This window comes from Tasmannia lanceolata, unplaced genomic scaffold, assembly GCF_043159265.1.
Source record: "Tasmannia lanceolata isolate RefF3 unplaced genomic scaffold, GAP_Taslan_0.1 ptg000006l, whole genome shotgun sequence".
NCBI lineage: Eukaryota > Viridiplantae > Streptophyta > Magnoliopsida > Canellales > Winteraceae > Tasmannia > Tasmannia lanceolata.
The window spans coordinates 26,911,675-26,932,868 of record NW_027518683.1 but is presented as its reverse complement, the minus strand read 5'-3'; the positions used below and the strand labels follow the sequence as shown (position 1 = coordinate 26,932,868).

Here is a 21,194-nt window from a genome sequence, read left to right as displayed (position 1 = left end):
AATAAAAAATCTATAGGGTGATCTTAACCATCCGATTTAAGAGGAATTATGAAAACATCTATAGATTGGAGGGCTAGGATCAGCCTATGGAAATGATTTTTGGGGCACAACCTATTTATGTTGTGTTCCATCACATGGACGGTTTGGATCAACCTATGACGTGGTCCGTACAGTTCTTTGTCGGCCCGTGCATCGCACGGGTTTTTTACTAGTACTATATAGGAGAAGAGAAAAGGAAAGGATTTTTTGAATTATTTGAAAATTCTATGAGAATTACACATCACTTTTTTTGACTTTTTTTAACAAAGGCACCCATTCAACTCACATATTTTCAATCCTACCCCCTCCTTTATACTTTTTAACAAAGGCACCCATTAAAGCCACATAATTTCAATCTTACCCCCCTCCCTTATGCTTTTGTAATAAAAAATCTATAGGGTGATCTTAACCATCCGATTTAAGAGGAACAACACATAATATCAACTTATACATTGGAGGGCTAGGATCAACCTATGGAAATGATTTTTGGGGCACAACCTATTGATGTTGTGTTTCATCACATGGACGGTTTGGATCAACCTATGATCTGGTCCGTTCTTTGTCAGCCCGTGCATCGCACGGGGTTTTTTACGAGTGTATATATATATATATATATATATATATATATATATATATATATATATATATATATATAGAGAGAGACAGAGAGAGAGAGAGAGAGAGAGAGAGAGAGAGGAAAATGATTGTGAGCTTGAAGCTCATATAGCTTATATGAGCTTGAGGGCCAAATACATGTGGGCCGACATTGTTATGATGATCCAAAGCATTCATTTGACAGGCCCTTACATAGATAGGGTGTGTACAAAAAATCAGCTCCATTGGATCATCCTAACCCATCCAAAAGTGGATGGCAAAATGGACAGTCACCGTTTGCCACAAATCTGCCCATTTTTGCCCTCCGCTTTTCGAGGGGTTAGGATGATCCAATGGAGCTGACTTTTGGTACACACCCTATCTATGATGGGGCCTTGCAAATGAATGGTTTGGATCACCACAAAAAATGTGGGACCCATGTGTTTGGGCCCTCAAGCTCATATAAGCTATATGAGCTTCAAGCTCACAATCATTTTCCTCATATATATATATATATATATATATATGAGGAAACTGTTGGTGAGCTTAAGGTCACCAAACTTATGGTGAGCTAGCTTGCCCAATCACATGGGGGCCCACTTTGTTAGGATGATCCAAAGCATTCATTTGAAAGTCCCTTACATAGATGGGGGTGTACCAAAAATCAGCTCCATAGGATCATCCTAACCCTCCATTTGTGGAGGACAAAAATGGACAGACACAAATCTGCCCCATTTTTGTCCTCCACAAATGGAGGGGTTAGGATGATCCTATGGAGCTGATTTTTGGTACACCCCCTATCTATGATAAGGCCTTGCAAATGAATGGTTTGGATCACTCCCCAAAATGTGGGACCCATGTGATTGGGCAAGCTAGCTCACCATAAGTTTGGTGAGCTTAAGCTCACCAACAGTTCCCTCATATGTATATAAGGGGGAGCTTTTTGTGTTTCAAACCATTGTTAAGAGGAGCCTTAGTGGGAAAATCATCTTGTATTTGTTGACATCATAAAAAATGGGGAGATTGTTAGCCCAAACCCCAAGGGTACTGCCTTGGTAAATTTCTTAAGTCATGTTTTGATGACTCCAAACTCAATCTGATCTTTAATAATATTTATGATTCTAATGCTTGTAATGTGTTTAAGAATAGTTATTTTAGGTCAATTTCAAGCAAGCAAGGCATGGACCAAGTTGAAGATCATTGGAGCCAAAAGTGATTTTTGGACAAAGGCACAGATTGATTTGAAGATCGAATGGGCAAAAGAAAGGAGAAGAAGAGAACATTTCAACAGTTGGAAAAGTTCAAATTGAAGACCCAAGTGAAGATTTGAAGTGTCCAAATTGAAGACCCAAGTGAAGATTTGAAGTGTCCAAGTCTTTGTTAGTGTGTATGAACTAGTCCCCCAATAGTATTTATGGGTAATGGCATTAGGGCTAATGTAAAATAAGGATACTAGATTTAGGAAGCCTTTAAAATATTTTAAAATTATTAACTGAAAGTAGAGTCTCTTAGGTTTCTAGAATGCATAAGCAAATCTGAGAAGGAGATATGAGTTTTTGAAGTTTACAGAGAAAAATAGAGAAATCCAGAAACCTTGGATGGATGACCTCTGTCCACGAACCTTCGTAGATCAACACAAAAATCCGTCCGGACGATCTGTCCAAAAACAAATAGCCAACAACTAGTTGGACGGACCTATGTGGAAGCCTCCATTCTAGTTGTTGGAAGCCCGATAACGACTAGGTTTGGTTCCAAACCTCTATAAAAGGAATTCTTTGGTTCCATTATATATCATTTTGAGAGATTGTTTGAGCTTCAATTGTATATCATCCTTGTGAGAGGATTGCTATGGTTTTTCTTTTATTGTAACTAGTAAAAGTGCACGTGTGTTGCACGTGGAATATTACGACATATAACTGCAAAAAACATGTTTATTTTACAACGTAAAGCTTCATCTTCCCCCGCAGGTAGGTATGTAAACATTTTAGGAGATGACTACATTTATAAGATGTGGTTGCAACAACCACAAATTAGGCTATAAAACCTTGTCAAAGTGCAGTGCAATCTTTATTTCTTTTGTCCATATTCTTAGAAGTGCTAACGATCTTGCAGATCAATTCGCAAAATCAAGAGCCTTGCGGGATTCCTTATATGTTGGGCAAACTTTGACGACGTGCACTTGTAATCTCTTGTTTCTATTAATATAGTTATCTTTGTTATCTTTAGCTACAAAAAAAAAGGTTTGGGACTACTTCCAGAACTCCAACCTAGGCAGCATTAGCATCTGCTTCAAATATTTTCCCATCTTCAATGGTTATCCTCCATTGTGTCATCAGAAATCTATGTAACCCTGAAAGGCCGTAATCCATATTAGTGAGCTTGAAAGGCCGTAATTCATATTTAGTGAATATTAATAAACAACGAATGCAAAACATGACACCCTAAGCTATGTGAATTCCTTTAAACTTCTCCGATAGACATGGCTCGTTAAGGTGCATCGTCCCCCAAACCTTCATGCAGTAAGCATTAAGGGTCTCAGGTATCCAATCAATTAATCCCCCAAACCAACCAAACCATGGAAGCTTAAGCAATAAAGGAACAAGTCTCCCTATTTTCTCTTTAGGAAGATTCGAAATATGACTATATATATATCATCCATTATCGCTGGAAATGGCAAAAGAAATCACCAAATCAATTTCCTATTTCTAAAACCGACTAAACCCAAAGTAGATCAACTGTCGAAGTGCTCTGCTTCCTCTTGTAATTGAGGAGGGTTAGCGTAGTAGTTGGAAGCGATTTTCAGTATGAGGCCCATCTGTTGGAATACCTACCAGATAAATTGCCTACATCATCAAACAACTTCAGCAAATCACACCTATACTTTTGTTGCCAGTATTTTTTCTTGAATAATAGGGTAGACACCATAACTTTCAAGCATTTGGATGTGAGATGTACATGCATATTATGCATAAAGAAGAAATCTACCAGGAGAAGATGATACGAAAATAAACAGAAAAAAATCAAACACCTTAAATCTTTCGGGCATCGTCAAAGTCAAATCAACACCACAACAATAACCAAGAAGAAAATCTAAACAATCTAAATAGAGTACCCTCTTTAATTAACAAAAAGGAAACAAATATAAGATCATGCTGGGTTGTTTAAAATACATTCTCTTGGTTTAGATAAAGAAATCTAAAAACAACATTTTATCTTAATATTTAGACTCAAAATTACAATAGATCAAAATTCTCACTTGAATGATTAAAATAAGATGTTGGTATTATTATTCATGACATTCTAAAGGAATATAAATGTCAGTAGACCAATTTCAGAGAGGCAAGTGTGTCCTTTGATAAAAATTGAATTTTTGCTATACATGCATCAACATGATCGGTCAAGCCTACACCAAACCTAATTATCCGGTTAAGAGAACTGAATTATACATTTAATTTAAACCGAACAAATATTGATCAAAACTGCTAATAAAACCCATTAAAAATTGGCATAGGGAATAGAGCAATAGCATATTTATGTAACATTATTTTATTTTTTCATAGCAGAAAATATATTAAAATTAGAGCAACAACATCTTGATTGACATATTTTTGAGACATAGGAGATCCAAAGCCGTGTGTGTGTGTGTGTGTGTGTGAGAGAGAGAGAGAGAGAGAGAGAGAGAGAGAGAGAGAGATGAATTAGATACCACCAAAATGGGTTTTGTCTACCAATAAGATCAATTGGGATAATCTAACATGTAAATGAGACATAGAGGACATTTGAAAGCCATTGGTCTGGAAGAATCCAATCATATGTGGGAACGAGGGAAACATCATTGTGAGAAAAAAGCAAAATCATGATTTTTTTGCACCCGTCTTACACAACAATGGTTAATGATTGAAAAGCAAATAGATATACCATATAATCAACACCCATCGCTCCACCCACTTCTGCTTCTTCAATAAACAGAATAACCTTTGTCGTCACTTTGTTGTAAGAAAAGAAAAATATAACAAAAATTAGGAACTAACCTTAACTCCTTACACATACGAAAAACCACATCACCCAGAAACCCCTAAAATAGAAAGGAAACACTATCATCAAATTCAGAACACCCCTCCCCTCTTTCTAAGCGAGTACGAGGGATTAGGAAGAAATGTGCTTCTCTCTTCTTCTTGCATGAATTGTCATTCAAATTTCATCAGTCAAATGGATGGGGGACAACATGGAAAGGGACTCGTCAAGCATGATTACTTGGGCTCAACGGGTTAGTCTTTGGGCCATGGAGATTGGCTAGATAAATTGATGAGACATCTGAGTTGTTTACGGGTAGGAAAATTACTTTCGCATATATTCCCACATGTGCTAATGAACTTGCCAGTGAATTGGCAAAACCAGGAGTTTCTTAAAAAAAAAAAATTCAACCATAACTTCATCCAGTACATGATGCAAATTTAAGTACATCTGATGCTTCACACCACTTCGAGTTATTTAGATACATCTAATCCAATATTATCTGCTGCCTCAGATATATCTAGTCAAGCAATTACAATCATAGTTTCAAATTTCGGTTTCGAAATGCGTTTCGGTCCCCACCGAAACCAAAATTTCAGCCGAAATCCGATACACCAATTAAAAACAATATTATATTTAATACTAAATTTCGGCCAAATTTACCACATTATATAATTAAAAAATTGAGATTTTTGGGTTGACATTTCGAAATTTAGGAAAAAACAAATTTTCGGTTGAAATAAAGTACGGTTTCAGGTATTCCCGATTTCGGTTTTGGTGCTGTCGGTCGAAATTTAAAACCAAGATTACAATAACCCTACTTAAGGGAATTACTAAAGAGTACATCATGTAAATTACCTTCTACACGGAATAAAAATTAAACTGCCTCTTACATGCATAAACCAATAACTAAAGCCTCAAGCGTGACATGATGTACCTGTTTAGAGTGTAAACTGCAAACATGAAAATGGTAACTAAAATCAAGAGTACAAATGCAACATGAAATGCTTCTCTTCCACAACATTCATAAAAAATATGCAATAACAGAATCGAAGTCTGGTTGTTTTACATAAGAAAGCAATAGGAAAGACCCTCTCAAGAAATTTTCTAGAAAAACCCATCAAGTAATAATGTTTACATAAAAGTAATCATGTTTACATAAACATGACAAAACCCCAGTCAATAGTAAAATTTATGGTAGTTTAACATAACAAAAATTAGCTTAAAAAATCAACATAATGGTAGATGATGCAATTAATAGAAAATAATTATGTTGACAAAAACTTATTGCAGAGCCACAGAATCAATCTCTCGAGAGGGCAAGGGAAAACCCAATTGTGAAAACTCGACACAGAGAAAGATATCAAAAATTTCAATCTGAAATCGTCACTACCAATGAAGCAACCCATGGGACCCTAGTGTAAAATGTGATAAAAATCATGATATAGACATAAGAACAAAAAAAATCAATTAAATCAAGCCAATAGCAACGTGCATGACTCTGATAGTAACATATTGGGGACGGTATGATCCCACATTCTGGGCAACGGATTTTGGGTTTATCTTCTTCTTTGTTGCATCTTCAGTCGGCAGAATCCATCTAGCCTGAATAAAAAAATGAAGTCAATAACATCCAAATGCAGCAAACAATCCAATAAAAATGCCCGGAAAATGATAAAATCAGTCATAAACCTTAAAAATCACTCATTCAAATTAGAGGGCAAGGGAAAAGCCAAAGGAAATGTAGAACTCAAAGCACATAATCGATCTCCAGGGCTAGGGAAAACCCAAATGTGAAAAATGAACACGGAGTGGTTATGTAAATCACAGAATCCATCTCTAGGTCTATCAAAATACCTCTACTTGAAATTAGAGTGCAAGGGAGAACCCAAAGGAAATGTCGAAAAATCAATACCCCATTTTTGTTGTCTTTTCCTAAGAATAAAACCACTTACCTCAGAAAAATGATTTGTACTCGTGAAAATAAATGAGCTGAACATAATGTAGCCAAAATAAGGGGAATCTCGATTCACATATACTTAAGATCTCAGCTGCATGAAGAAAAAATACAAAAGAGAAGTTCAAATATTGACAGGGAAAAAAAAGGAAAAACCTAAACTCAATAATCCCTGCATTAAAACTTAACCAATGGTCATGGACAGAGGCTCCCTTATTCTGTGAATAGTATTGTAATTTTCCTGCAATCCAAATAAGGCTAATTTAATGAAGATTTTGACACCCACCATAAATCAATTGAAATAAAGCGATTGAGAACACATAATGAAAAGAAACAAGGCAAGTCTACAGTCCAATGTAATGAGGAATAAAGTGGTTTCTGGAGGAGGGTGAAGGATAACAACCTGTTTCCAGAGAACGGTTGCTTCTGGACATTGTAGGAGGCAGATTGAGTTGGTAATAAGAGGGTCTTGAAAAACCAATCAAAACCTAGCAAATGAGATTGGACAATCATCCCTCCAGAGATTGAATTGAACCCCAGAAGCTCATATGATACACAAAAACAATCAAACCCTAGCAAACAAATTGAGAAACTGCTCATGCATCATCAAATCACAGATACATTATCCAGATAACAATAAATAAAGAATAATGGAGAAAATGGCAAAAGTTTCTTACATACGAAGTTTTACCGAGTACCTAGCATGAAGCTTTGGGTGTGGGGAAGAAACTTTTTACGCCCAAGGTATTACAGTTTAGAGATAGTTCAGGCGACAGGTGTTGTCCTTTGGACGCCAGGTGGTAGGTAGAAAGAGCCAAGGAGGAGAAAAGCAGTAGAGAGAAAAAAGGCATGCATTGGAAGATGGCTGCGGTGACTTCTTGGCGTTTCTACGACGCTAATTTTATAGACGAAAAGACCAAAATAGGTTTGGTAACCAACGCATGGGATTCACCTTTACAAAATATCTTGGGAACCAGAAGGTAAAACGAGAGACACGTACGGGGACAGGGGAGGAATACTGAGAGAAGATGGTTGATGAATTTTCAGGGATTTACGTTGTAAGAATAGTATGGATTGGTGGAGAGGCACCATATCAACCTCTAGAAGACGAAGCTTGGAGATAAAGCTTCGAGACTTGGTGGAGAGGCACCAGATCAACATCGGAAAGCTTGGGGATAAAGCTTAGATTGTAAACAATTTGGTCTTCACTTGTAAGAAGACCGAGATAGTGAAACAACGAGAGAGGACATCTCATGAGAGTGGATGTATGCCAGGATTTCATCGAATCACTATAAAATTGGTGCACTTCTTCTTAGTCAATATCTTTGTTTTTATTTGTGTGCATTTAATTTTATCTTCGTAGTACTTAAGTTCTAAATTTGTTCTAGTTTTAATCTCTAAGAGAAAAAAAGTTTTCAAATCCTAATTCACCCCCCTATTGGGTTGCCTTACCTAGGGCCAACATTCTATCAATGTGTAACATCCAAAGGCGATCATGGGCTTGATTTAATTCCCCTTTAATTGTACATTGATGTATGGTTTGATCTTTAATGTAATTGTTCATGGATGCTATAATAATTTCTCTCGACCCCCCTCACTCTATTCTTCTTTTTCTTCTTCTTCTTCTACAAAGGTTGTACTCCCCTTGGGCGATCTATGCGAATAACTGGTTTTCCAAGGTTTCTAGTAAGAAATTATTGATGTATAGATAAATTAGGAGATAGAATTAGGTGAAGGACGTCAAGATTGGAAGAGATAGACAGACGAAGTTAGCTTGAGCCATTGGATGCACCAAGAGATCTTGAGGAGATCGATTAACGAGGTAGTTCGATGCACCGGTTGATCGGCGAAGAGACTACCAGACTTTTAGTCTTGAGCTTCATGAGATGGAGCATTTCGGCATGATTTGATCTTGTTTGTTTGTTTGTTTAGAAAGTTCATCTTGAAGTCGGTGGATTTTCCCAATGCAAAAGCACTAAATTGCCCTCGATCGTTGCTCTGTCTGACAATATGAAGATGCGGAAGGTTCTTGAGTTCTAATCAAGGATAGTGGGAGGATCCTTGTAACACAAGATATCAAACTGAGTTATTGATGCATTTTATTTAGATATGTTGTTAATATTATGTGTATGCGCTTTATTTTGATGGTTATATTATGCATGGTATGGATGTGTATAATTTAATATTCATGTAATGAGTGATCTTAGCATGCCATGGTTTGTTAATCTCCTGGAAAACCCTCTTCATAAATATTAAGTTGATGAATGGGACCTAATTCAAAAGGAACGGATCTCATGGCCTTCCATAGCCATCTAGTAGTTGGCTAGTTAATGAATAAGAGGGTCACATGCCACAGTAGAAGCCGCTCTTGCTTTTTTAGGTAGAGTAATGTAAGCCCTAGGGTTCCCATAGGTTCAATCATTCACCTTACCTTCTTGTTTTGATGCTAGCAAACCCAAATTGATTAGCATTTATGGACTAATGTGTTGCCTTGAAGTGTTGCGACCCATACATGAATTTCATGTCATATCGTCATTACACAACTCATCACAACACATGGCTTTCGGATCCACACACACAATGATCAAAGAGCTTGCACTCACAGTGAAGACATCATCATGTAAAGATGATCAAGTCAAAGATCCCACAAGTTGCCTAGCAAAGTGCTAAGAGAAGCTTAGAGATGAACCAACCTTGGTGACCACATCATGTATCACTCAACATGATTTGAAGAATGGAGGATGTCACAAGAGCCAAATCAAGTTGAAGAATTTCTCTCGCAAGTTCAAGATGTCCAAGAAAGTACGGAGGAGCAAAGCAATCCAAGAAGACTCAATGGTATACATTTTTAGATTGTATTTGGAGTGCTCTTGATTTTATGTAGATTGCACTTTCAAAAGGTTTTTCAAATGGTTTTCATAATTAATTTTTATATCTTTGGAAACCATCCACACACCCAAAAATGTGTTTGAAAACCTTGGACTAATGCCCAAAGACCATGGCCCAAGACTCTGAAGTTTTAATGTTAAAAAGGATTTTCAAACATAGCCGGTCGACCGGGGTGTCCCGAGCGACAGCGGAAGAAGTGCTGGATCAATAGCGGGTCGTTCGACCGAGGTAAGCCGAGCGACCGCGAATATGTTTCTGTAGAAAAAGAAACAATCCGACATGGTTTGGGCGACCGCGGATAGTGTTTTGAGCCGAATTTTTAATCAAACAGGGAGATCTCGCCGGGCGACCGCCATTGGCTCGGTCGACCGCTACGGCTAAGAATTTGAAAATAAAAAAATGGAGCCTGATAAGGGAGGGCGACCGCCATACCTCGATCGACCGTCGCGGCCTGGAAAACTAGCCGTTGGGACTTGCTGGGCTTGACTTTTTCAACCCAGTTTTTTACTGTTTTACCCCCAAACGGTCATATTTCTTTATGGTCTATATATACACTATCCAAACCTTTCTAATCAACCTTTTGCAAGATTAACTCTTATCCTTTTGAGCTAAAACTTTCATATCAAAGGTTTAACCTCTTTGAAGTTGTATTTTTACATTCTATCAAGAGGATCTCCATTAGGCCTTTACATTTGTGTCTTTCTTTGGAGTGTTTGTGACCTTTAATTTTTGTAATCCACCTATCAAGAGGCCTTGAGAGTTCTATTCTTTTTCGTTCTTCATTTGTTCTTGAGGGTCTTCAATTCGGCCCGGTAACAAAGGTAAATCCATTGTAAAGAGGGAGTGTCCCCTCGCAAGGCTTCATGCAGAAAGGGTTTGTTCCCTTTGGAGTTGGAGAAGGTGCTTGTACGGCTTGGAGATTCGCCATTGAAGAATCTCAACTTTAGTGGAGTACCCAAGGAGGTAAACTTGGAAGAGTGGAGTAGGTCTTGTGATAGACCGAACCACTATAAAAATTGTGTGTTCCTTGTGGCGTTGCTTCTTCCTTCTCTTTCCTTTGCACATTGGTGATTGGTAATCTCTACCCTTTATTTGTATTTATGTTCTATTGAACAAGGGTTAGAGCATATAAAGGATAAAATAATATCTAAACCCTAGCTTTCATTATTATGCTTATTTGAACAAGGGTTAGACTAAAAATCGCTTAATTTGGTAATTGATTTGTAACACCTCATTTAATTAAGCCAAAAATTTTAATTGACCAATTCACCCCCCATCTTGGATTGCACACTTGTATTTCAAGTAACTACTGATTATCATGGAGATAAGGGAAATGCATAGGATACATTGGTTACATGTCACAGCAGAAGCCATTGCCATCCACTACATGTTTCTGAGGCGGTGAGTATTCTTCTAATGCATGTGTTAGAAGAATACCTTTGACTCGTACTGCAATGAAAGTTCTGAACATGCAACCAAGTCAGTATCGTGTCAAGCCAGATCATTGAATTGATTGGTTGTGGGTGCCGCAGCGGGTTGATGTGCATTATGGGCATCGATTCTTAGAGGCGGTTTCACCACAGAAGGAGAACCTTGGTGTGTCTAGTTGCTGCATGTTACCATTATGCTTAGATTCTTAGTTCTTTGGGAAGCAAATCCCACGGACAATGCCAATCTGATGACGTAAATATCCGACCTAGGGAGTAGAGGCATTGGAAGATAGTTGAGTGTGCGTTCTACGCTTAGAGAAACAAACCGTCAAGAGACCCACAGTTTGGATTCACTCCGGGGGAACCTCCATTCTCACAGGTCAGAACACAGATCAACAAATGAGAATCCAAGATGAAAAAGAAGCAGAGTATCGGTATAGTTTTGAGAGATTTCATAGGCACCTTAGAGTAAGGGGTCCTTTATATCATGGTTTTATATTTCAACCGAAATCCAAAATTTCATAGCGAAATTTCAGATTTCGGTCAAAACCAAATTCGAAATCACAAATATACCAGAAACATTACATTTTTTAGGCCGAAATTTTTCTTCTGAAATTTTAGGATATTCAATCAAAAATCTCGATTTTTTTTATTTTTTGCTATACCGGCAGTCTTTCTTTTGGATATAGCGGTGGTCATGACCGCTGGTAAAAAGAGTTTTTTCCCGAAATTTCAATTGAAAATTTGGTAATTTGGGCCAAAATTTGGTATGGAATAAAGTATTATTTTTAATAGTTTCATAGGAAATTTCGGCTGAAATTTTGAAATTTCAGTTTCGCTGAGGACCCAAACGCATCCCGAAACTGAAATTTGGAACCATGCTTTATATAGAGTTGGAGTCCGAGCGGTTTGGGAAACTTACCTTTGCTAGAGAGTTACTAATTGGCCAACTTATCTAAGAAGTCCAGTTTCTAAGTTTATTCATGCAACGGAAGAAGTTGTTGTTAAGAGCTCGATTTCTAATATTAGAGATCACGAAGGGGGTGTGGAATGACCTTCCTACCTTCAGCTCCTATTTCAGGCATCCGAGGTTCATAATCGAGTCAGCGCCATTTGTTGTGAGCCCACAGGCTATCGGATTTTTCCCCTAACAAATTTCCTCCCTATTCTCTGTAAATGAAATGAGGAATATCCCCTGCAAAGTAGCCGCACTCTTACAAGGGGCTCTGTCTCTCATACGAAATTCAAGAAGGGATAATCCTGTGTCTCAATGTTTTCTCTTTTTAGTATTTTTCTCTTACGTCCCTCTCCTTATTTAGGTTTCTTTCCCTTTTTTGTGTGTGGGGCTGGTTGTTACAACGATGGTGAAGATGACACAAAGAAGTGTGTGTGTGTGTGTGAGAGAGAGATTGAGATTTTATTAGGTCCATCCACTCCGCCCAAACTTTGGAAATTGACTTGAATTTGCACGCATAAAAAGTCGTAGGGGTGTCATATTTAGTATTAAATTTGCTTGCTGATGTTCCTAGATTAGTTAAGAGGTTGGAAAAGATGGTAGTGACATTTCATGTTACTTCTTGCACATGCACGGCTAGTAATCATTAAACTCCCTTTGTATTGCTAACACCACTCTCCTCCACACATACCCATTGTGATCAAGGGCCGCTTAACTTTGACTTGTCATTTTTAGTCCATAATCAAATCCATCGAGCACATTGATCTTTTGCTCGACGTGGTGAATCTGTAAGCATAATGGTCCTGTGGTGACCCGTAGCCCACCAGACCTTATTACAATTTTTTATCGAACCTCTGACCTTGCTACAATTGCCATACAATTAGATGAACATTTTTTTTGTGGTGTCTGTGTGTGTTGTGGGGGGTAGTTGTTCATATGTGAAGACACTTCCCGTATTATGAACAACTACCCCACCCCCTTTAATGTTTTTCTTTCCCTTTAAAACTGAGCAAATAAAGGGGGGGGGGGGGGGGGGGGGGGATATCATTCCCCTTAAGGAAATGATACTATAAGATGGTCTTACTACGAGAAGTGCATGAGAAGCTTTGACTCGGGCTCACCCACAACATGTCAACAAGATCAGAATCCTTTGTCCTAGTGCCGCTTAGGGTTGCAACTCGGGTTGATTTCCCCCCGGTGTTTGTGTGGAATAAAATTCATTTTTTAGCAAAAGTTCAACCCGACCCATACCCATGTGCGCACCTACTCCATACTTGTAGACTAAAACTTTCGAAAACAATTAAACATTTATTGTGAGATGGTAAAATTTGAAGAGGAATGCTATAAATTGAAGGGTGCCCTTGCAAAATCCAGCTGCAAGGCGCCTCCATTGGGTCCACATCGTCAAGGTGCATATTGTTAGACCGAAAATCGGTAACAGGTACAGCAGTGACGTAAGAGCTGAGCTGGATGACCAGAGGAGCTGAGTCCTGAAGGACCGGAGTGAACGAATAGTAGAGTGGTTGAGAATGAGTCCAGCTATGAGGGCTGAGTCCTGCACAAGGCAAGCAAGGTAAGAAGACCGACCCGGGTTTTACTCCGGACAGGCCCTTCGACACTCAAGTCAGTATGGACAGGAGTGAAGGGGAGAAGTCTAAGAGTTTTGGGTGGAGAAGAGGGTTTTTGCATTACCCATTGGTCTGAGCTTTGATCCTGTATTTATAGGAAAATCTGGTGAGGTGTCCTGGACAGGTGTCCAGGACAGGTGGCGGCCTGTGAGAGGCTGCAGCTCACCTACTCTGGGACAGGTGGCGGCCTGTGAGAGGCTGCAACTCACCTACTCTGGGCCAGGTGGCGGCCTGTGAGAGGCTGCAGCTCACCTACTCTGGGACAGGTGGCGGCCTGTGAGAGGCTGGTGTTTTCACACCCCATCAGTTGCCCCCCAGTTTCCCAAGTCATTGAGAGACTTGGGAAAGTGTGATCAATCGATTCTCTTAACGGGTAGGCATTGTCTGGGAATGAGTCAGAAAACTAAGTCCGGAGGTCCAGTCCGGAGTCCGGCTGGAAGTGGAGTTCGGAGTCCGGCTGGAAGTGGAGTCCGGAGATCCAGTATGGAGTCCGGCTGGAAGTGGAGTCCGGAGATCCAGTCCGGAGTCCGGCTGGAAGTTGAGTCCGGAGATCCAGTCCGGAGTCCAGCTGGAAGTGGAGTCCGGAGATCCAGTCCGGAGTCCGGCTGGAAGTTGAGTCCGGAGATCCAGTCCGGAGTCCGGCTGGAAGTTGAGTCCGGAGATCCAGTCCGGAGTCCGGCTGGAAGTGGAGTCCGGTTCGGACCGGACTGGTTTTTGTCGTTTTGTTGAAACGCGTTATATTCAGTTCGGATTTTGCCGGACTAATTTTTGTCGTCTTGCGGCCAGTCCGGTTCGGACCGGACTGGTTTTTGTCGTTTTGTTGAAACGCGTTATATCCAGTTCGGATTTTGCCGGACTGATTTTTGTCGTCTTGCGGCCAGTCCGGTTCGGACCGGACTGGTTTTTGTCGTTTTGTTGAAACGCGTTATATCCAGTTCGGATTTTGCCGGACTGATTTTTGTCGTCTTGCGGCCAGTCCGGTTCGGACCGGACTGGTTTTTGTCGTTTTGTTGAAACGCGTTATATCCAGTTCGGATTTTGCCGGACTGGTTTTTGTCGTCTTGCGGCCAGTCCGGTTCGGACCGAACTGGTTTTTGTCGTTTTGTTGAAACGCGTTATATCCAGTTCGAATTTTGCCGGACTGGTTTTTGTCGTCTTGCGGCCAGTCCGGTTCGGACCGGACTGGTTTTTGTCGTTTTGTTGAAACGCGTTATATCCAGTTCGGATTTAAAGATCCAGTACGGAGTGCGGAGCGTGGAGTACGGAGTACGGAGTACGGAGCATGGAGTACGGAGCGGAGATGTGAATTTTCATGCACGTAGGAACACGCGCGTGCTTGATCGTATTGTTGAGTGGGAGAATGTGTCCGTCATAAATATGGGACACGTGGCACCATTCGAGTGTCCTCGAGATGCGTGCGTCGTATTTAATGCCCCACCGCCTCTGAAAAGCTATAAAAGGAGGTTTACCCCCTTTCATTTTTTACTTTTTACTTTTCATCTTTTCTTCTTTTTCTTGCTCTGGGAGCTTCGACTTCTCAGTTCTCAGTTCTCAGTTCGCAGTTCGCAGTTCGAGTTACGCAAGGATTTGACGAGCTCCACTCACCGGTATTCCTCTCAGCCCTTCTCTTTACTACATGTCTGATAGTAATTCGAGTTCCGAGTCCGGTACTGAGTCCTCCACTAGTAGTAGTTCAGAATTTAGGCCGCCGCAGGAGCCTGTAATGGCTAGGACGTCCGCTAGAGTAGATCTTGTAGATAGTGACGACGAAGGGGACAAGGAGGAGGTGTTTTTAGACTTGAACGCCACTCCACTCCCCACTGGTAGTCTCTCCCGAGCAGAAGGGAGTGTTGAAAGTGACGTTGCTGAGGCGTCTACAACATTCCCTCCTGGTCAGGCGGTGGAGGTAGTCGCTAGAGCGCGGATGGATGCCAACCCAAAATACAACCTGCGAGCTCTAGTCGAAGAGAACTACCTCACCAGGTCCATGCTAGGCGACATTAGGAATAAGTACTGTGTGCCTCCAAGATTTGAACTGAAGGCAGCTATAGAGGGAGACAGAGCCTGTAACGAGAGTCGAGATCTCTGTATTTATGAGGAGTCGATGAGGGCGGGACTCCGATTTCCTCTGCACCCATTCTTCGCAGCGGTGCTTCGATACTACGGACTGGCCCCAGCTCAAGTAGCTCCGAACTCATGGAGACTACTGACTGGGTTCTTTTATCTTGTCCACGGCCGGTTAGAGAGGAGCGTGAGCTTGTCGCTATTCCGTGCTTGTGCACATCTGAAGAGGCATAAGGAAGGGGGCTGGATCTACATCAGCCAGCGCCCTGAACTCAAAATCATTACCGGCATCCCCTCGTCAATACATTCATGGAAGAATAGGTTCTTCTACGTCGAGGATAAGGAGGTCAGTGAGCCCTGGCCTGTCCCTCTAGTGTGGGACACTCCGGACACTTCCAAATTAAGTCGAAAGCCGCTCCTCGAGAGTGAGGACAGAGAGACTTTCGCCTTGATGCGGAAGGAGATTGAGCAATCAGGCCTTATCCGCTGTGCAGAGTTCTCAGGAGAGGAGGTGCTAGTTGGACTGGGCGTGAGTGCCGCGACTCCAGAACGTATGTAGCTAGACTTGTCTTTAGAATGTGTTTACTTTTATATGCTTGCTTCTGACTGCTTGCTTGTCTGGCAGAAATGAAGAAACAATCGACTGTCGAGAAGATAAGACAGGGAGCCCGGCCACGGGCACAGGAGGGTGCTGCACAGGCACAACAGGAGCGCCAGAAGAGAAAGGCGACTGTACTGGCGAGTCCGGCCCCATCACAAGGCACTCCTCCACCCCCATCCCAGAGGGCTAAGACTACGGTGAAGCTGATAGGCCCCTTTGCCCAGGGCGGTGGCTCTTCTAAGTCCGGTGGTGCTTCTACCGGAACCGGTTCTGGGGCTCGTCCTCCTACGGGGCTTAGTGAGCACGTCTTTCGGCCCAATTGGGCCGTTCTGAAGGATGACACTGCCCTAGGCGAGAGCCGAGTAGCGGCAGAGATCATGAGCAAGTGTTTGCTGCGGAAGGACAAGCAACAGATCCTTCACGAGCCGCCAGCTACAGGAGAGGAGGCTGTGCTATCCTCAGCTTACCAGGTAAGGAAGAGGTGATCCGTTTGCTAACTTTCTGCCCATTTCTTCCTTTTACCATACTGATGCCTGTTTCTTTCTTCAGATCTTGCTCTACTACAATGACCTCAAGGAGAAGAGTAAGAAGTTCTCCCAAGCTATTACTGCATCTGAAGAAGTGAACGAAAAGTTGGCCGCTGAGGTGCAAGAGCTTCAAACGAGCATCGGGCGAGTAGAGGAGGAGAAGAGGTTGTTGATGGAGGATCTGGCCGCAGAGAAGAAGAAACTGATCAAGGCTGCTGAAGCCATGGAGGCTCAAAGAGGAAGAGCCAAAGAGAGGCAGGAGACGACAGTGAAGGAGGCCACAGAGGCGAAGGAGGCTGAACTTTTCAGCCTGTCGAGCGAGGCTTATAGTCTTGGATACTACGACTGCCTCCAGGAGCTCCAGACCTGCAATCCAAACTTATTGATGCAGAACATGACTCTCCCTGCCAGGCCAAAGATTACTGATGAGGAGCCAGATGCTCCTACTGATGCTCCTGCTGACATCACCTCTCTTCCAGATGCTTAGTATTATTTATTTTTTTTGTTTATTTTGACCTCTTTTTGTAATGGTCCTTGAGACCCTACAGCTCTTACCAGCCTCTTTAAAGTGAATTTTGTAATGGCCCTCGAGGCCCCACATATTCTGATCAATGAAATCACATTTGTCTGTCTCTGATATTTCTCAACTGAGTGATTTGCTCGACTTGTCTTTTTAATTTTGATAACCTGGGACTGAGGCTGTTGATAGTCGAATTGTGACGAGCTGGTCTTCTAACAAGTACCCAAGTTCAGGAACAACAAGTACCCAAGTTTTGTGAACTGGGTTTCCAGTGAGTACCCAAGTTTAAGAACTGGGTTTCCAGTGAGTACCCGAGTTTTGTGAACTGGGTTTCCAATGAGTACCCGAGTTTTATGAACTGGGTTTCCAATGAGTACCCAAGTTTAAGAACTGGGTTTCCAGTGAGTACCCAAGTTTTGTGAACTGGGTTTTCAGTGAGTACCCGAGTTTTGTGAACTGGGTTTCCAATGAGTACCCGAGTTTTGTGAACTGGGTTTCCAATGAGTACCCAAGTTTAAGAACTGGGTTTCCAGTGAGTACCCGAGTTTTGTGAACTGGGTTTCCAATGAGTACCCAAGTTTTTGTGAACTGGGTTTCCAATAAGTACCCAAGTTTTGTGAACTGGGTTTCCAGTGAGTACCCGAGTTTTGTGAACTGGGTTTCCAGAGAGTAAGAGTGAAACAAAGTCTGCAAAAAAGATTATTTATTTATAACAACAAATTGACAAATTTACAAAGTCACCTTTTTACGCCGTACATTTTGTCTATTGATAATATCTCCTGAGATTTTTGGAGTTCCATGCGTGAGGTAATAAGTGCTCATCCAGTGTCTCCAGTTTATAGCTTCCTGGCCGGATAACTTCTTTCACTCGATATGGCCCTTCCCAAGTCGGGGAGAGTTTCCCGACTTTCGTCGGTTGGGAGACGACTGCCTTTCTCAGGACCAAATCTCCTGTCCTGAATTCTCTGGGGCGAATCTTGGAGTTGTGATAATTTGATACCCTCTGCTTATAAGCGGCGACCCGGATTCGAGATTCTTCCCGGATTTCTTCTAGTAAGTTGAGATCGGCACGGAGCCCGTCGCCGTTAAGCTGCTCGTTGAAGCTGGTGATTCTGGGAGATGGAGCGCCTATATCGACTGGTATCACAGCCTCAGTACCAAAGGAGAGGTTGAATGACGATTCACCAGTCGTCGTGCGAGGAGTAGTGCGGTAAGCCCACAGAACGTGATAGAGCTCATCTACCCATCGGCCAGCTTTTTCATCCAGCCTCTTCTTTATCCCCTGAAGCAGGATTCTATTAGTTACTTCCGTTTGCCCATTGGTCTGGGGGTGAGCAACCGAAGTGAATCTCTGTTCAATCTTTAAGTCCGAGCAGAACTTTCGAAAGTTCCGGCAGTCGAACTGTTTGCCGTTGTCTGTGATCAAGATACGGGGAATCCCAAATCTACAGACTACTGCCTTCAAGAAGAAATTCTGCACATTCTGCTCAGTGATTTGGGCCAGAGGTTCTGCCTCTACCCACTTAGTGAAATATTCGATCGCCACTACCACGAACATGCGCTTTCCAGAGGCCGGTGGGAAAGGGCCCAGGATGTCCATCCCCCATACTGCGAAGGGAAGCGGACTAATAATTGGAGCCATTGCTACGGCAGGCTGGTGGATGGTAGGAGAGAACTTCTGACACCTCTCACACCTTTTAACCAGATCCAGGGCATCCTGCCTGATTGTAGGCCAATATAGTCCTCTGAGCAGCACCTTTATCGCCAGAGCTTTGCCCCCCAGATGTTCTCCGCAAATTCCTTCATGAGTCTCTTGTAGTGCATATGCGGCGTCGCTCGGCCTCAGACACTTTAGATATGGGAGAGTATATGACCTTTTGTATAGATTGTCACCACTGAGGGAGAATCGGGCAGCTCTCTGTATCACCTTACGAGCTTCTTTCTTATCCTCCGGGAGTCTAGCATCGCGCAGATATCCTATGATCTCATCCATCCAGCACGGCTCATCTTCCACCTGCATGACTTCCATGGCTTTACTGTCGATGCTGGACCTCTGTAGAAACTCCATGTGTATGCTTCCGAGAGTGGTATATCCAGAGGCAGCCAGTTTTGACAGCACGTCAGCTTTGGCATTTTCTGTTCTTGGCACTCTGATGACCTCGAAACTTGCAAACCGGCTGGAAAGTTGGCGAACCTTGGCGAGGTATTTAATCATACGCTCGTCTCGGGCTTCGTAGACCCCTTGGATCTGGTTTGCTACCAGCTGCGAGTCGCAGTATGCTTTCAATTTTTGGGCGCCGGTCTGAATCGCTAGGCTCATTCCGGCAAGGAGGGCCTCATATTCTGCCTCGTTATTTGATGCACGGAACCCGAATCTCAGGGCGTAATCCGCAGTGAACTCATCAGGCCCAGTGAGGATGAGGCCAGCTCCACAGCCGTTTTTATTTGAAGATCCGTCGACATATACTTCCCAAGTCGGTGTGCTGGTTATGGAGTCCTGTCCGGCTGAAGGTGGCCTAATTTCCGTCAAAATTTCCTCTGTCATACGCTCTTCAGGGACTACTTTCTCTATAACTGGGACTTTCTCTATAACTGGGAGCTGCGATGCTTCAGGGTCGACGACCTGCTGGGGGATAGTGCACTCGGCTACAAAATCTGCCAGTACTTGGGCCTTGATAGCTGGCCTGGGTGCGTACTGAATATCGAACTCGCTTAGTTCTACAGCCCATTTCACAAGTCGCCCGGAGATATCTGGTCGATGGAGAACTTGTTGAAGTGGCTGATCAGTCAAGACCTTTACAGTGTGAGCTTGGAAGTACGGCCTTAACTTCCTGGCGGCCATTACCAGCGCGTAAGCCAATTTCTCGACCCGCTGGTACCTTGTTTCTGCGTCGTGAAGAACCTTGCTGACATAATAAATAGGTTTTTGCTGGCGGTGCTCTTCACGGACGAGGACAGCTGCTAGAGCCGTGGAGCTGATGGAGAGATACAAAAATAGCTCCTCGCCTGGCTCTGGCTTTGTTAATAATGGCGGAGAGGACAAATATCTTTTCAGTTCTTCGAATGCGATCTGGCATTCTTCCGTCCAGGGCGCAATCTTGAGTCCCTTGACCGCGCTGAAAAAGGGGAGGCACCTTTCCGCTGATTTGGAGATAAAGCGACCCAACGCCGCTATCATTCCCGTGAGCCGCTGGACTTCCCTGATGGTTTTTGGAGCAGTAAGCTCCATCACGGCTCTGATCTTTTCTGGGTTTGCTTCTATCCCTCGCTGGCTCACCATGAATCCTAAGAACTTCCCCGAGCTGACACCAAATGTGCACTTGGTGGGGTTAAGTTTCATGTTGTGCTTCTTCAGGACCTGGAATGTTTCTCTGAGATCAGACGCATGATCCTGCGCACTCCGACTTTTGACCAGCATATCGTCTACATAGACTTCCATGTTACGGCCGATCTGGTTCTGAAAAAGTCTGTTCACAAGCCTTTGGTAAGTGGCTCCGGCATTTTTGAGGCCGAAGGGCATAACTCAGTAGCAGTAAGTCCCTTGGTCTGTGACGAAGGAGGTCTTTGGTATATCCGACTCGTACATCCTGATCTGATTATATCCGGAGAATGCGTCCATGAAGCTCAACAGTTCATGACCCGTTGTAGCGTCAATGAGTTGGTCGATCTTCGGGAGTGGATAGCTGTCCTTAGGACAAGCCTTATTCAGATCGGTGAAGTCGACGCAGGTCCTCCATTTCCCATTAGTCTTCTTGACTAGGACTACGTTTGCCAACCAGTCCGGGTATCGAATCTCGCGAATGAAGTCAGCCTTCAGAAGCCTCTCCACTTCTTCTTTTATTGCCTGCCGTCTTTCAAAGGCGAAATGTCGTCTCTTCTGCTTCACCGGTCTACAGGTTGAATCAACACCGAGCCTGTGTGTGCTGATCTCTGGATCAATGCCGGGCATATCGGCAGGAACCCATGCAAAGACATC

At 42.6% G+C, this 21,194-nt stretch overlaps 1 long non-coding RNA gene across 5 annotated transcripts; it reads right to left on the bottom strand.

Annotated features, from left to right (window-relative positions):
* Positions 1-5,640: 5,640 nt before the first annotated feature.
* On the bottom strand, positions 5,641-7,453 carry LOC143878529 (uncharacterized). Of its 5 annotated transcripts, none has more exons than XR_013251002.1 (4): positions 7,282-7,453; positions 7,008-7,196; positions 6,603-6,845; positions 5,641-6,252 (listed from the first exon to the last, which is right to left on the bottom strand). It is a non-coding gene; the product is annotated as an uncharacterized LOC143878529 (long non-coding RNA). The 5 variants fall into 5 exon arrangements; XR_013251001.1 differs by having other exon boundaries at positions 7,008-7,176; positions 7,282-7,452; XR_013251004.1 differs by lacking the exon at positions 7,282-7,453 and having other exon boundaries at positions 6,603-6,698; positions 6,794-6,845; positions 7,008-7,274.
* Positions 7,454-21,194: the final 13,741 nt, after the last annotated feature.